This window comes from Protomyctophum parallelum (genome assembly GCF_964188405.1).
Source record: "Protomyctophum parallelum genome assembly, chromosome: 1".
Taxonomy (NCBI): Eukaryota; Metazoa; Chordata; class Actinopteri; order Myctophiformes; family Myctophidae; genus Protomyctophum; species Protomyctophum parallelum.
The window spans coordinates 7,685,301-7,699,311 of record NC_139697.1 but is presented as its reverse complement, the minus strand read 5'-3'; the positions used below and the strand labels follow the sequence as shown (position 1 = coordinate 7,699,311).

Here is a 14,011-nt window from a genome sequence, read left to right as displayed (position 1 = left end):
CCAAAGTATTTTCCAAAGTTTTGCTGTGAGAAATAGAGTAGGCTAATAGACTAACCCTGTAGAATATAAATATAATAGATGCTATGTGGAAAAAGAGCCGATGGCGATGGCAGTCGTTGTAAATCAAGTTAAATTTACTTTTTAATGTAATTGTATCTGTGTAGGCCTATAGCCCACATGTGGAATATATTGAATAATAGCCGGCCACGTTTAGATGACGAGTGCATTAGACACTCAGTGAAGTAGTCTATTATTATCGTCATTAATGCAGCTGTGCAGCTAATAGCTGCAATTGTTTTAGGCTAAGTATGTGTTTGTAATGTTAGAGGATCAATTGATTGTATTTGTCACGTTCAACCAGCAGCAGAGCTCACTTAAGGGTCCAGGCTATCTATCTAACATGCTCTATTTGTCTTCTTAAGAGATACCATTGGCTGTGTGTTTGATATGTTTTGGGCTCAAGTCAGCTTCTTGGCCTCATAATTGGAGTGTGTGTCACCCCACAAATTGGCTCGGCTCTTGGCATGCCATGACAAGACTTGGAAGCCAGTCAGATTTCTATCCGCTGCTGGCTGGTGTCATAGCTGTTTGTAACACTGCTGTGTCCCTCACTAGTTCCCCGTGGGTTGTGATTTGTCACATGTACCTCCTCTGTCTCCTCTTTCTGAGCTGCTGGTCCAATTAGGTGATTCATTGTTTTAATGGCTCGTTGTTTTGCACGGTCACCCCCAGAGAACACCCTTTTAATAGATACCAGCCCCACGGGGGCTTTTGCAGCTAAGTGCTGACCCTGAACTGTCATAGAATTTTGTCTTTTTGCTCTCCATATAATTGTGGAGGATGGTGAAAATAAGAAACGGGCACCACAAACATATAATTTTCCACGATTTTTGCAAAGAAATTATCCTTGAATGCATGCATGTGGCCAAATCCAGCCCCTTCCTCTTACCCTTTTGGTAGGTTTACCATAATCATTGTTATGGCATCACTGGTATGGCTCAGACTATCATCACCTGTGTGTGTGTGTGTGTGTGTGTGTGTGTGTGTGTGTGTGTGTGTGTGTGTGTGTGTGTGTGTGTGTGTGTGAACTGTGCACACAGTCGTACACCAAATCAATATCTGCAATTCTGCCTCCCCTTATCTGTTGCCCACACAGTGGTTGAAGTCGAAGACATAGCTGCCTCCTGCAATGGAAGCTGCATGACATTGATGCTCAAATGTTGGCACCACTGGTGTTGACATTGCAATAAAGTGGCATATGTGTGGTTGATAACCTGCCTCCAGGCTCATCTGTCTGTATTTTTAATTAGACCACTAGAGCATGTATGGTGATAGTGTCAGACTGTCAGTCAGAGGCTATACTGTCACCAGATAAGATACCAGTACCTACTACCTAATGTGTACTGCTGCACGATTCTTGCTCAAATGTGAATCTCAATTTGACATGAAAATATGTATTGTCTTTATAGTCTGTAGTTGTTGAACATTACTACTGTACATTCGAAATGTGGCACCTGGAGCCAACTACTGTGGCTTTAAACAGACAACATCAAAGTGCTTTGACTTAAACCTCTCCTGAAGTATAAACGGCACTAAAATGAATGTCCTCCTGGAAGTCACTGGAAGGTAGACCAAAAATACATGAAGTAGGCATATGGCACTATGCTAGGGTGCACGTGGCTTTCTTCCACGTCGGTTGCCCATCTCACAGATGGCACAGTGGAGGAGGAGCTGTCTTCCAGCCGTCCTCTGTCTGACTGTGTGTTTGTGACTTTACAAGGTGGGTTGTTTCCAGGAACGTTTGGGGGCAGGAGGAGGTGGAAGTCTTGGCTGAGGCCATAGGCTGCAGGCTTGGCCCATGCAGCCATGCTGCGTTTTGGTGAGCGTCAGTTGCCAGATGTCACAGCCTATAATTTGAGTCATGTTTTGGTGGGAAGCGTGGGTGTTGTTCACCTCCCTTCACATCTGTGATTTACATGGAGTCCTTGAGTGCCAGTGGTGTCTGATACGGATGCTTCTGAGGAGCACCCTCAAACATGGTGTGAGGTTTTATTCGATGGAGAATGGGATGGATGGAGGGAAAGGGAAAGGGAATGAGAGGGGGGTTGAGGGTGGGGGAGACTTAATGGGATGGATGGAGGGAAAGGGAATGAGAGGGGGGTTGAGGGTGGGGGAGAGAGGGAGACTTAAAATTCCATGGAATGTCAGTTTTTGTATACATTTGAAGGGTTTTAATATCTATCAAAAGGATGATTCCAAAGTGTCTGTTTTTTCCTTATTTTCTGGACAGATTTATGAGAATGACGCCATCCCAAAATTGCCTTTATTATTTTGTTCACAGACTAGCTATGTCAAATTGCTTTGACAAAGTACCTTCAAGCAGGCAAGAAGTAATATACTGTACTCAGTAATCCTGAGAAAAACACCTTACATTAATTCAATTCAGGTTCAGCTTTAAATGCATTCCATTTAATGGCTTTTCAGACTAGAGGAGGCAAAATGGGCCCTTCATATGCTGGAGGCATATAATCTGCTAGTATATGAGTTTGGCATGGTTGATTGTTTTGTATCTGATTGGGTGGTAATGAAATGAAAAGCACAGAGGCTCAAGCTGACCGCTTTCTCACCCCCATCACCTGCCGGCTCCTCACTTTTAGGCTATACATTATGCTTGCCACCTCACTTGACTCTAGCAATGCTACTCACAAGTACACATAGAGGAATGGAACCCTATTTGTATTTTTTCATATGCATGCATGCATATATTCACCAAGTGATCCTGATGCACTGAACATCAACACGCACGCGCGCACACACGCATGCACACAAGCACACCTTGCACACTAGCATTGTTTATGCTAAATGTCCATATGGACACTCTTAAATATAATCAATCAGTCAAATCATAATATGCATGCATACTGCTTTACAGTGATAAACTGTTTTTCAAGTCGTACTGTTTTTATCCCACCCAACACACTCTTTAAAGGTGTGCGTGCGTGAGAGTGAGAGTGAGAATCTTCCCTCTTTGTCACAGGAGTGCAATGCTCCCATAGCTTGAATGTGGCGAGCGAACGGTGAAATCCTCTGGCCTTTCTTTGGCAATAAAAGCAGTATGTTTCATCCTAAGAGCGTCATTCTTTATTTACGATAGCATGAATAAGTAAAGCGTGTGTCTGCAGCAGTGGGCAAAATATTTACCCTCTTGCTCCCTCTCTCTTGTCCTTTGTATATAAAGAAGAAACACATGAAAAAATGAGAGAAGAAAACAAAGTTAGTTCAGAGAGAAAGGAAAAGAAATGAAGAGACTTTGAGGTGAGAATGTTTTCAACATTCCCTCCCACGTTATCGGCCGAGGCCATATGCTATGCCACCACTGCAGCTTCCCCTGCTCCATATTTAATAAGACTTTTAGTTTGCGTTAACCCTGACGGCCCCAGAGAGAAAACATCCCCTGTCCCTTTTATATGGAAGCATTTGTGTTTCCGCTGACAATGGACGGCCTCTGCCTTCTTGCATTTCCTCTTCTCACAAGTCACAAATATGTCCAGGGCTGTCACACACATGGGAATAGTAGTGAATTCCTTGCCGTGTGCAGAGAAGAGAAGGCTACTTCACCACTAGAAATAACCGGGGGTGGGAAGGGGCTTGAATGCATTTGGTCCCTGTCTGCCAAACATTATGCAATCACTAATGGACTCTACAGAACAAACACACACACACACACACACACACACACACACACACACACACACACACACACACACACACACCATGCTATGTCCATGCATGAGCTCCTGTTTTGCCATTAGGCACCCACAAACACGGTACACGCAGCATGCTGTGAGCTTGTAGATTTCCCCTTTCCACCAGCGCGCGACTGTACTGTGCCGTACGGCGGAGTATAAATGTCTTGCTTGCATCTCTGTGCTGCCAGTTCCGCCGCGGTCGAGATGCTGCCTGTCATTACCGCTGTGTCTTGAGTTACCCTGAGAACAGTGCCATCATTATTCCCCCACCTCAGACAGCTGGAAGGAATGAAGGCAAATCCTTTTTTTTTTTTCAAAGTCAAGATGTGCCTCGCTCCGCTTTGCTGACACTCAAGAACTGAGCGCTATTATCAACCTTGCTAACGTGTGTGTGTGTGTGTGTGTGTGTGTGTGTGTGTGTGTGTTACGTATATTGATGTGCCTGTTCTTACACTGATGCATGCCTTTACATCTCCACCTGTGTGGCTCAGCGACTATGTGCACATTGACTACATATAAAAATCACAGTTAACACCCTGTATGCTGTATGCCCCATACTTTAAGACAGAGAGAATGCATCAGAGAAACCATGTGACATCACCACTAGTTTGATCCTAATCCATCCTTGTAGTACACTGTAAAAGTCCTGCACTGGATAGGCATCTGAGAATGAGACGGTACGCTCTAAATCTGATCGAAATTCAAAATTCTTTCAGAGAAACTTGCCAACTCCAACTCATTTCTTGCTCTCTTTTGTTCTCTCCCTCGCTCTCATGGCTTTTCTGCTATGCACTTTCAATCTTTCATCCTTTCTGTCCCTTTACTTTGATTTCCGGTAGCTTAGCGAATGGAAAACTCCTTTTAAAGTTTTGCAGCAGCATGAGGGCTCTGACTGTGACAAAGAGAAATGTACATGCAGTCCACTGTCAAGATGTCTGTCTGTTCTGCCCCCTCTCTCTCTCTCTCTCCTGCCTAATACCCCCAGTCTGTGCAGACCTGTGGATAAAGAAACATTATAGTGTGAGGGAGGAGAGCGATGGAGACAGAGAGTGAGAGTGGAGTAGGGTGGTGTGTACATGCTGTTCCTCCAACCTGTGTCCTCCGTTTCCTTTGCTGTGTGAGTTTTATAGAGCACTGGTTCCCAAACACTGGGTCGGGACCCATTTGTGGGTCACGGACACATGTTATGGGTCTCCTTATTTCCCTTGTTTACCCTTGTTTCCTAAATTTGGTTTGTAATATTATTATTTCTAAAAACATTCCCAAAAATGCAAAACCTTGACCACGAATGAAAACAAAATTATATATTTTTTTTCAGTGACTCCATAAAGAAATAAAGGAAAAATTTAAGAAATTCCATAAATTAGAAGAAAATAAGTATTGTGAGCTTGTAGATCTGCTATTTTCACTAGTTTGTGTTCCGGGAGAATGTCTAATCTCTGTTTTGGGTCATGGGCTAAATAGTTTGGGAACCACTGAGTGTCAGCATGAGATAATAAATAAGAGCAAATCCACATGGCAAACAGAATACTACTGCATTGAGACTCTGAGGAGTATAAATCAAGGCAGAGCATCACACATCTGTCCTCCATATCGTATGCCACATTTCTTATCATTTTGTGTCTTGTCAGATGCACTTTGACTTTATCTGATCCTAATTTTATTTAAATCGTATTTGCATTATTGAGTGAGTTGAAAACACTGAAAACCTTTAGTATGTAGTAACTTATTTCCGTCTCTTTCTATGCTATAAAAAAACATATGCTCCTTTTTTCTTTCGTATGTGCTGCTGGTTGTTATATAACTCCTGGCTGTTTTGACAGCTATTGGGACACTGTCAAGCTGAGTGAGTTACAATTGAACACATTTTATTGAGTCGGTTTGGAATTCATGGCAGATACCACTATTGACTGTTGCCTCTGGTCAGGTGAGGGACAGATCGGAATGCCTTATCACAATACAGTAGTCTGATGGAGTTCCTGCTGTCTTTACACCACGAGACACACTCCTACAGTACTTCTCTACAGTTATCAAGCCAGTTGAATTTGAAGCTGGATTCTGACATTAGTCAGTTCGCTGCTTCAGTGCTTCAGCTGAGGTGCACACTTTCTGCTTTTAAAACCCTATTAGATCTCAGGGGAAGCGATTGTGGTCAGTTTGAGGTTCGTTGGTATGTTGGTTAAGAGAAATCAAAAGCTAGACTTGCTGGGCAGTCGTCATACTTGGCTGTGTTCTGTGTGCTGAATTAGACAATGAGCAAATCCCAATGTGTTCCATCTGTATATTGTCCAAAGATGGCGACTGTATGAAGACAATGACGTCATCTTGAGTTTTTCCATCCAACTCCTGGAAAATGGCACGCCACATTTAGCACATCTGTGCTCACTCATATTTACGAGCACGTTTTATCGGGTCCAAAAGGCACCTAATTGAAATCTGTGCCGCGCTCCGCCGAGCAGAAAAATGTACTTTTAATGTCTGGTGTTTCCATTATTTTCTCCCATCTTGCTTCATCAAAGCAACACTGAGAGTGTAAATCATAGTTTCTGAGCGGGGTGTATCACCGACCGCAAATTATACACCGTACGTTGTCTTAATTTAGAGATGTGTTTTCATGAGAAATCGCTCAGATTCCAGAGGGCGTTCGGGGGAACTTTTATGAGACGAAGAAGGGAATGCATTAGTGAGCTCACCGCAACAGAACACCTCTCAGTCTAATGACATAGTGGTGTGTAAACTCTTGTCTTTTAAGTTTGAACTGAAAGCCATTCAGTTTAAACGCCCCAATTGAATGAATGCTCATGAATATTCATCGGCGAGCAGTGTTTGTCTTTGTAATGACTTACAAAAAACAGGAAGAAGTTCCATTCCCATTGCTGTTTATGTAATGTGTTTGTCATTTTCAATGTATTTTGGAATTAAAAGGATCATCCAATTATACTTGTCTTGCAATTTCCTTTCTTCATCGCATCTTGAAGAAGTTTTGTCCAGCTCTGTTATGTAATGTTTGTATTCTTATTCTTTAAAAAAAATCGGTTCTTTTAGTCGTATATTTATCTCCCCTGGTATTAGTCATAAGCCCATGGCGACTGCTGACTTTGTTGCGGTTTGGTTAATTTCTTTATTTCGATTTGTAGGAACCATGATGTCAAGACCCAAACCAGATGTCCCTGTGTATTGTTGTGGCAGACATCCCATGCTGGATGGCCTAACAATGTGTGACCGCATCGTCAAGCGGGGCCAGACAATGACTCAACCCCGCCTGTATGGATGAATATGGACGCAGACGTAGCTACAGTAGACATGAAGAGAGACTCTGGCCTTTACTAGCGCAGGTCAAACTGCATGCCTCAACACCCCGGCAGCCTCTCAGCTGCGGTCCAGTCGTTAACATGATCGGTGGCATTAATGCTGTGATTCCACCAGTTAATCTTTACTAATGCATTAAGTTAACAGCCATCTGTGTGCTCAACGGCAGCTGTGTACCCTCTCAGCGGAGCGTCATGCTGCATTCAGTAACCCCGGCGGTTCAGCCCGCCATTACGGACTGGAGCGTGATGTGGGCTCATTATGCAGCGCAGAGAGGGCCTTTTAAGAACACAGAAAACCGTGTCAGATGGAATCCATTTTGATTCTAAATGCAAATGCCACCGCCGACACGCTCATTTCCTTGCTGTCCTTTTCGAGAGGCGACCGCACACACCCTTTTAATGAGTGGAAAATTTCAAGGGAAAGCCTGCAAGTAAACAGAAGTAACCCGCCAGGCCAGCATGTATGGCATCCATCCACTGGTCGGGTGAATTCTTCAACCTGTGACCCCCTTTTTTCTGGACGTTCACACACCTCAGTGTTCATTTACTCTCAGAGTGTACAAATGAAATGTTTGTGCACTCCATGGTTACATTTTACTCCATGCTTACATTTGTACACTCCTCCATTGTACTGTCCACTTAGAATCCTGACAATTGTGTTTGTGTGTGACACATTTTCTCAGCCCTGACCTTTTAGAACCTTGAATTTCCCCAACATGGAAAACTACAAGAAACGCATAAATTGCTATAGATAATATAAAAAGCAGCATTCATACAATTGAATTGCTTGACCCAAACCACCCCCCCCCCACAACCTCTCTCTCTCTCTCTCCCCCCCCTTTCTATACCTAACCATTTGATAGAGACAGCAGCCAAGGTCACCAAGCTCGTCACTTTCTTCCAGTTTCCACAGTGTGCATAACTCATTTTGACCTGAGATCAGATTCTAAAAATGTCTTCTACATCCTGACAGTTTTCTCAAAAAGCCATGTTTCTATGTCAGTCGACCTACAAGCTCGTAGCGTGCTATGAGCTTGTAGATCTGCTATTTTTCAATAGCTAAAGCATAACATACTGTAATGCTAACACCAAAAGGGGTTCCCGCCCAAAATGGGATAAACTGGTTAGCCCAGCATGACGGAAGTGGGCGGGCAGGCAGGGGGCTGAAGCCTGATTACTTTAATGATGATAATTTGTTAAATCGAGTGATGGAACGGCTGATCAGCAGACTGGCGCTGTACGTGGGTGACTGCCGTCATGCCCAAGCAGGTTAATGCTATCTGCCCACAGGCAGACTGCCCGGTAAGCAGCAGGCAAGCCGAGCCTAATGGCTTTGAGGCTTTCAGAACCACGGCTATAATCCCCCGTAGGTGTCTTTGCATTCATGAAAAACTTAATCAAATAGTTGGACAGAAAGAGAAGCACCCTGTAGACTTACTTAGGCTTACGGATCTCTGGTTTGTCTCAAGAGATTGTGCTTTGTATGCCATATATTACTCTACTAAAGAAGTAATTAATCTTACTTTGCTTCATGGTGATTTATTCTGTGGTGTCTTGAAGTTAAAGCACACTGGAGCCTCATGGTTCTCTCTGTTTCCCAGGCATAATCTTCTGTAGTGGGTTTTCTTTCCCGTAGTCGAATGCATCCACGCTCAGCTGAATGGTGACGAATGTCCCAGAAGAATCTGAGCATTCTGTTCGTCCTCCATTATGTGCAAGTGGGAAAAGCTTCAGCTCATTAAAACATATTGCTACTTTTGTTCTATGGTGGTCGCAATAGGACCACACACTTTTTGGCTTTGTTCTAGGAAGGCCTATAGTGATTTTCTCATTTCTAATTGTCGGTGCAAGTCAGCGCCTGCCACACTCTCTGTAATCCCTGCTATATTGTACACCACTGGTTCTCAAAATGGGGTTTGTGGTTCCCGGGGGTCCCCAGCAAAATGGGGAAGAGTTGAACCACTTGAGTTCTAGGTGCGGCAAGTTGTATGTTTGTAGATCGGCTATGTTCACGAGGTTTTGGAAATGTTCGCCTATGACATGCACAAAATAGGGATGTCAGTTTGAAAGTGGTAAATGTCACTATAATTTCACCAGTCTACTGTATAAGAATGACTATTCAGATCATTGGCTTCCCTTCCCCCCCCTACGTTTAGAATTCTGTAAAATCTAATCTTACAACAATAATCATTTCTTATGGCGGTCCGTGGCACCAAATTCCTTTCAAATGGGAGTTTAATATGTATCAATTTGGGGGTCCTTGCACTGTGTTATACAATATAAACCTTAAGGAACTCTACTCTGAACTCCACACATCTGTCGGTGTGCGGCTAACAGACCTGCCCACATGTTTAGCGCATCGCCATACAGTTTATGGAACTGTTTGAAAAATCAATTGACAGTGCCTTTTGAAGACGATGCTTTACTATCACACATACACACACACACAGCCCTCAGTGGTTGTTTAGTGTGGTTGGGCTATGCTATGTGTGACTTGCCAATCATGTGACAGTTTTGTTAGAAGGTCTGTGCGTACATGAAATGCACCCCAGGGACATCTGTAGGTTGGTGGGGTCTGGGTACAGTAGTGGCTCTTCTTTGGTGTGGGATGAACCACCACAACTTCTGCTCCCCAGCTTTCACAGCATAGCATCTCTGTCTGCTACCACTTAAGAAGATATCATCATCCTTCAAAGTCTGCATGCACGTTGCACACAGCAGACAATAAGTCCTACTTGATCTCTTGTCTTCGTCTTCAGTGCTTCCTGTAATCGACCGTTTCTCTCTTGACAACACAGTTAAATTCCGTTGATTTAACAAACAACGTGTTAATTTATCCATTTATTATTTTCCAGATCCAGATGCAAGATTTGTTACATGTATCTAGTACACAAGAATAAAACATATTTGGTTTCAGTTCCTCAGCAGAATTGAAGCGGCAATAAAAAAACAAACTAAATTAATACTAATACTAATAACAAGTAGCAAGATAGAGGATAAGAAATGTATGTATGTAAATAAGTACATGAATCATTGTACACTCATAAGAATGTACAGATCTGTAATCCAATTGACCCATCCAATCAGGGTACCTTCTCGGACACAGAGACATATACATTTGTACAAATGTAACCAAACCAAATGGACCCGTAAGGGTCTCAGAGGTAATTGAACACTGGATTTGACTGCATACCAAAAGGAGGCATGTATGTGAGACTTGGAGTGCAGGGTGGAGCTCTTGTGTTGTTTCAGGACATCTCAGGAAAGCTAGACTGCAGTCTTCATAAACCACACATTCTTGCAGAATTACAGCACAGGCAAAGAATTGGGAAAGGCTGCACTGCGAGCAAGAGAGCCAGGGTTTGGCAGATACATTAAAAAACGTTTTTAGCTGAAAGAGTTCTGTCAGTGATCTTTGTCCCGCACTCAAAGGAAGGACTTGAAAAGGGGGTGCTATTATTTTGAGAATCCTGGCTCTGTTGTACAACATGTGTTCTTTTGGCTCAAAGTGTGTGCTTTTTGTCTTGATAAATTGCCTATAGAGTGAGGGCCACAAAATCATTAAAGATTAAAAAAGTCAGCCGTGGCTCTGGCTGGTGGTAGTACTGGGACTATTTTGGTTTGCCAGAGTTCAATTATTTACATCGAATGGAATATGGATGAGAATTTTGCCTCATCACTTCCAAATCTGAGCCAGGGGCTACAGCGCTCCCATAAAAAGTCACACAAAAGCTCCCAGTGGAGATGGCTTCATTAGACTGTCAGCATGCAGTGCCGCAGCGGATTCTCAAACATAATAAGTCCGTACACACATGAAGCGGGAACACGACAGGGCCTTTGAATGCGTATTTAAAAAATGACTGCAGACGAAGCAGGAGAGCTGGGCTTTAGAACAGCTGCTGTCAAACATGAAATGTGCTGTTTCTTTATTCGTTTATTCGGTCGGGACAGTGTATATATTTTTTTTTTAAACAATATATTTATTGCATTTCTTTTTTTGGACAAACGGACAGTACAACAAAACAATACATACTACAGACAATACAATTATTTAAAATGAAAAACAAAACAAACAAACAAAACATACAATACATACATATATAAATACAGTATAATAAAATAAAATAAGGGCACTTAGAATGGTAACAACAGAGTCCTTATAGCCACAAGATCAAACAGCTGCAGAGAATACAATTACACATTTTCAGTTTCCACCATTAAATAAGATAAATCATTAACCGTAATATATTCGATAAACCGTCCCCATATCTTATCAAACATCTCCTGTTTATTCTTCAAGGTGTAAGTGATTCTTTCCAGAGGAAGACACAATGATAACTCCCTAAACCACTGAGCAATACTGGGTTTGCCTATCTTTTTCCACGATAAGGCTATAGCCCTTTTGGCTTGTAGTAAACATAAATCTAGAAATCTTTGTTCGCTACTCTGAATCTTATGGCCAGGTGGGTAAAGACCTAATAGAAACAGTTTTGGGTCAAGCTCAATATCTATCGACAATATCTTCTGAATTTCCCTCCTCACTTCTTCCCAGAATTTTTTCACTCTTGGACATGCCCACAGACAATGGAAAAGTGTACCTTTGTCTTTACCACATCTGATACAAGTATCTGGAATATCTGCACTAAATTTATTTAATTTCTCTGGAGTGATATAGACCCTCATCAGCCAATTATATTGCAACAGTTTTAACCGAGTGTTACCCGTCTGGGATTGAGCATCCATACAGGCTGAGCTCCATTCTTCCAATGTCAATTCCTCTTGTAGATCAGCCTTCCATGCATTATATTTGGATTCAGAGGATTCAGGAGATATTTCTACTAACATAGAGTATAAATCAGAAATGATGCCCCTATTAAAGGGGTTCCTGATAAGCTCTTTTTCTATTATTGACAGGGGAGGGAGTGTCAGAGAGTTCACCTGTTTAACCCCTATAAAGCTTCTGAGTTGTAAATACTTGAAGAAGTGTGTACGGGGTAAATTGTATTTGGCAGCTAGTTCATTAAAAGAGAATAGATTCCCCCTTTTGTCAAAAACATCCTTCCATTGTTTAATCCCTTGCTTGGCCCATATCTTGAAGCCCCCATCCGCCCTTCCTGGGGTGAAATATTCATTTCCCCAAATTGGGCTGAATCGAAAACTGGGTTGGATATCCAAAAGATAAAGTCTGACATCCTGCCAAACTTTAATCATATTTTTAACTATAGGATTAGCTGTATATTTTATCAGTTTTTTACTCGAATTAGAGTAAAGATATTCGGGCAGTGGGAGCTTCAAAGAGTGTGATTCAATGTTCCTCCATGTGGGGGATCCCTTCTCTGTATAATAGAACATTATAGTTCTCAACTGAGCTGCCCAATAGTACCATAACATATTAGGGCACTTTAGCCCTCCTCTATCATAAGGTAAATATAACAAAGACAAACGGAGCCTGGGGCGTCGGTTATTCCAAATAAAATTACGAAACAACTTTTCCATTTTAGTAAAAAAGCCGTCAGGGGGCGGCAAGGGGATATTCTGAAACAAATACAACAGTTTAGGGAGTGTGTTCATTTTGAGGATATTTATTCTACCTATAAGAGAAATTGGAAGATTTGACCATCTGTCCAGCGCTTCCGTAATAGACTCTATAATTGGGCTATAATTCTGATTTACCACATCTTCTAGTTTAGGGACAATCTGGATACCTAGATAGGTAAATTTGTCTACCGTTCTAAAGTGACTTGCGTAATTCGGCGGATTAGCCCTCTCTTTTGGGTTGAGGAGCATTATAGAAGATTTCGAATTGTTAACTTTATATCCGGATATACTGCCAAAATGCTTAATAAGCTCCATAAGCTCTGGTATCGACTGTTCCAGATTTTTTAGAAAAAGAATCACATCATCAGCATATAACGCAATTTGATGATCAAACCCTCCAATATTTATACCTGTAATTCTTGTACTTCCCCTCACTGCTACAGCAAAAGGCTCTATTGCGATTAAAAACAAAAGGGGGGATAAGGGACATCCTTGTCTGCAGCCCCTACCTATCCTTATCTGTTTTGATACAATATTATTGGTGATTACCTCTGCATAAGGATTGTTGTACAAGAGTTTGACCCATCTACAAAACTTTTCTCCAAGGCCAAAACGCTCCAAAAGCTCAAACAAGTAAGGCCATTCTACCCTATCAAATGCCTTTTCGGCGTCCAGTGATAATAAGGCAGTATCTGGCGCCCCCTTCTGGTCATGTAAAATATTTAGGACCCTCCTCACATTATGAAATCCCTGTCTTCCAATCATAAATCCGTTTTGATCTCCCGTTATGATTTCAGGTAATAAAACCTCCAGTCTTTTGGCCATAATTTTACAAAGTATTTTTAAATCTGAATTCAATAGGCTAATCGGCCTCATGTTTTCACATTTATCGTTATGATTTCCCCGGTTTTGGGAGAAGGGTGATCAGGGCTCCTCTCAGAGTAGGCGGGAGTATACCAGTCTGGAAAGATTCTGAAAACATTTCCAAAAGGGTGTTTTTAAGTTTGGATATGAACTTTTTGTAGATATCAATGGGCAGGCCGTCTGGTCCAGCTGCCTTTCCAGAGTTCATACACATTATAGCCTCCGTTATTTCCCCATAGTTAAACCTGCCCCCAGCTTTGCATTATCCTCCTCTGCTATTTGGGTAAATTAAGGTTGTCCAGAAATGAGTCCAGTTGTGAATGTCCCTGTGATAATTCGGAGCTATATAATCTTTCGTAATACTCTCTAACGCTTCATTTATTGTGCAACAGGATCTACCACCGTCTCCCCAACACTATTTTTTAATATTGTAATTGATCTTTCTGTTTGTAGTTTTTTAATGCGCCACGCCAGCACCTTGCCCGCTTTCTCTCCTTGGTCAAAAATAGATTGTTTAAGCTTTAGTAAGTTAGCAGCTGCTTTAGAGGC

General features: G+C 42.1%; 1 protein-coding gene across 1 annotated transcript in view; it reads left to right on the top strand.

Moving 5' to 3' along the window:
• Positions 1–14,011, top strand: part of sdc2 (syndecan 2) — a 69,621-nt gene that overhangs the window by 1,056 nt on the left and 54,554 nt on the right. The gene's annotated exons all lie outside the window — the stretch shown is intronic.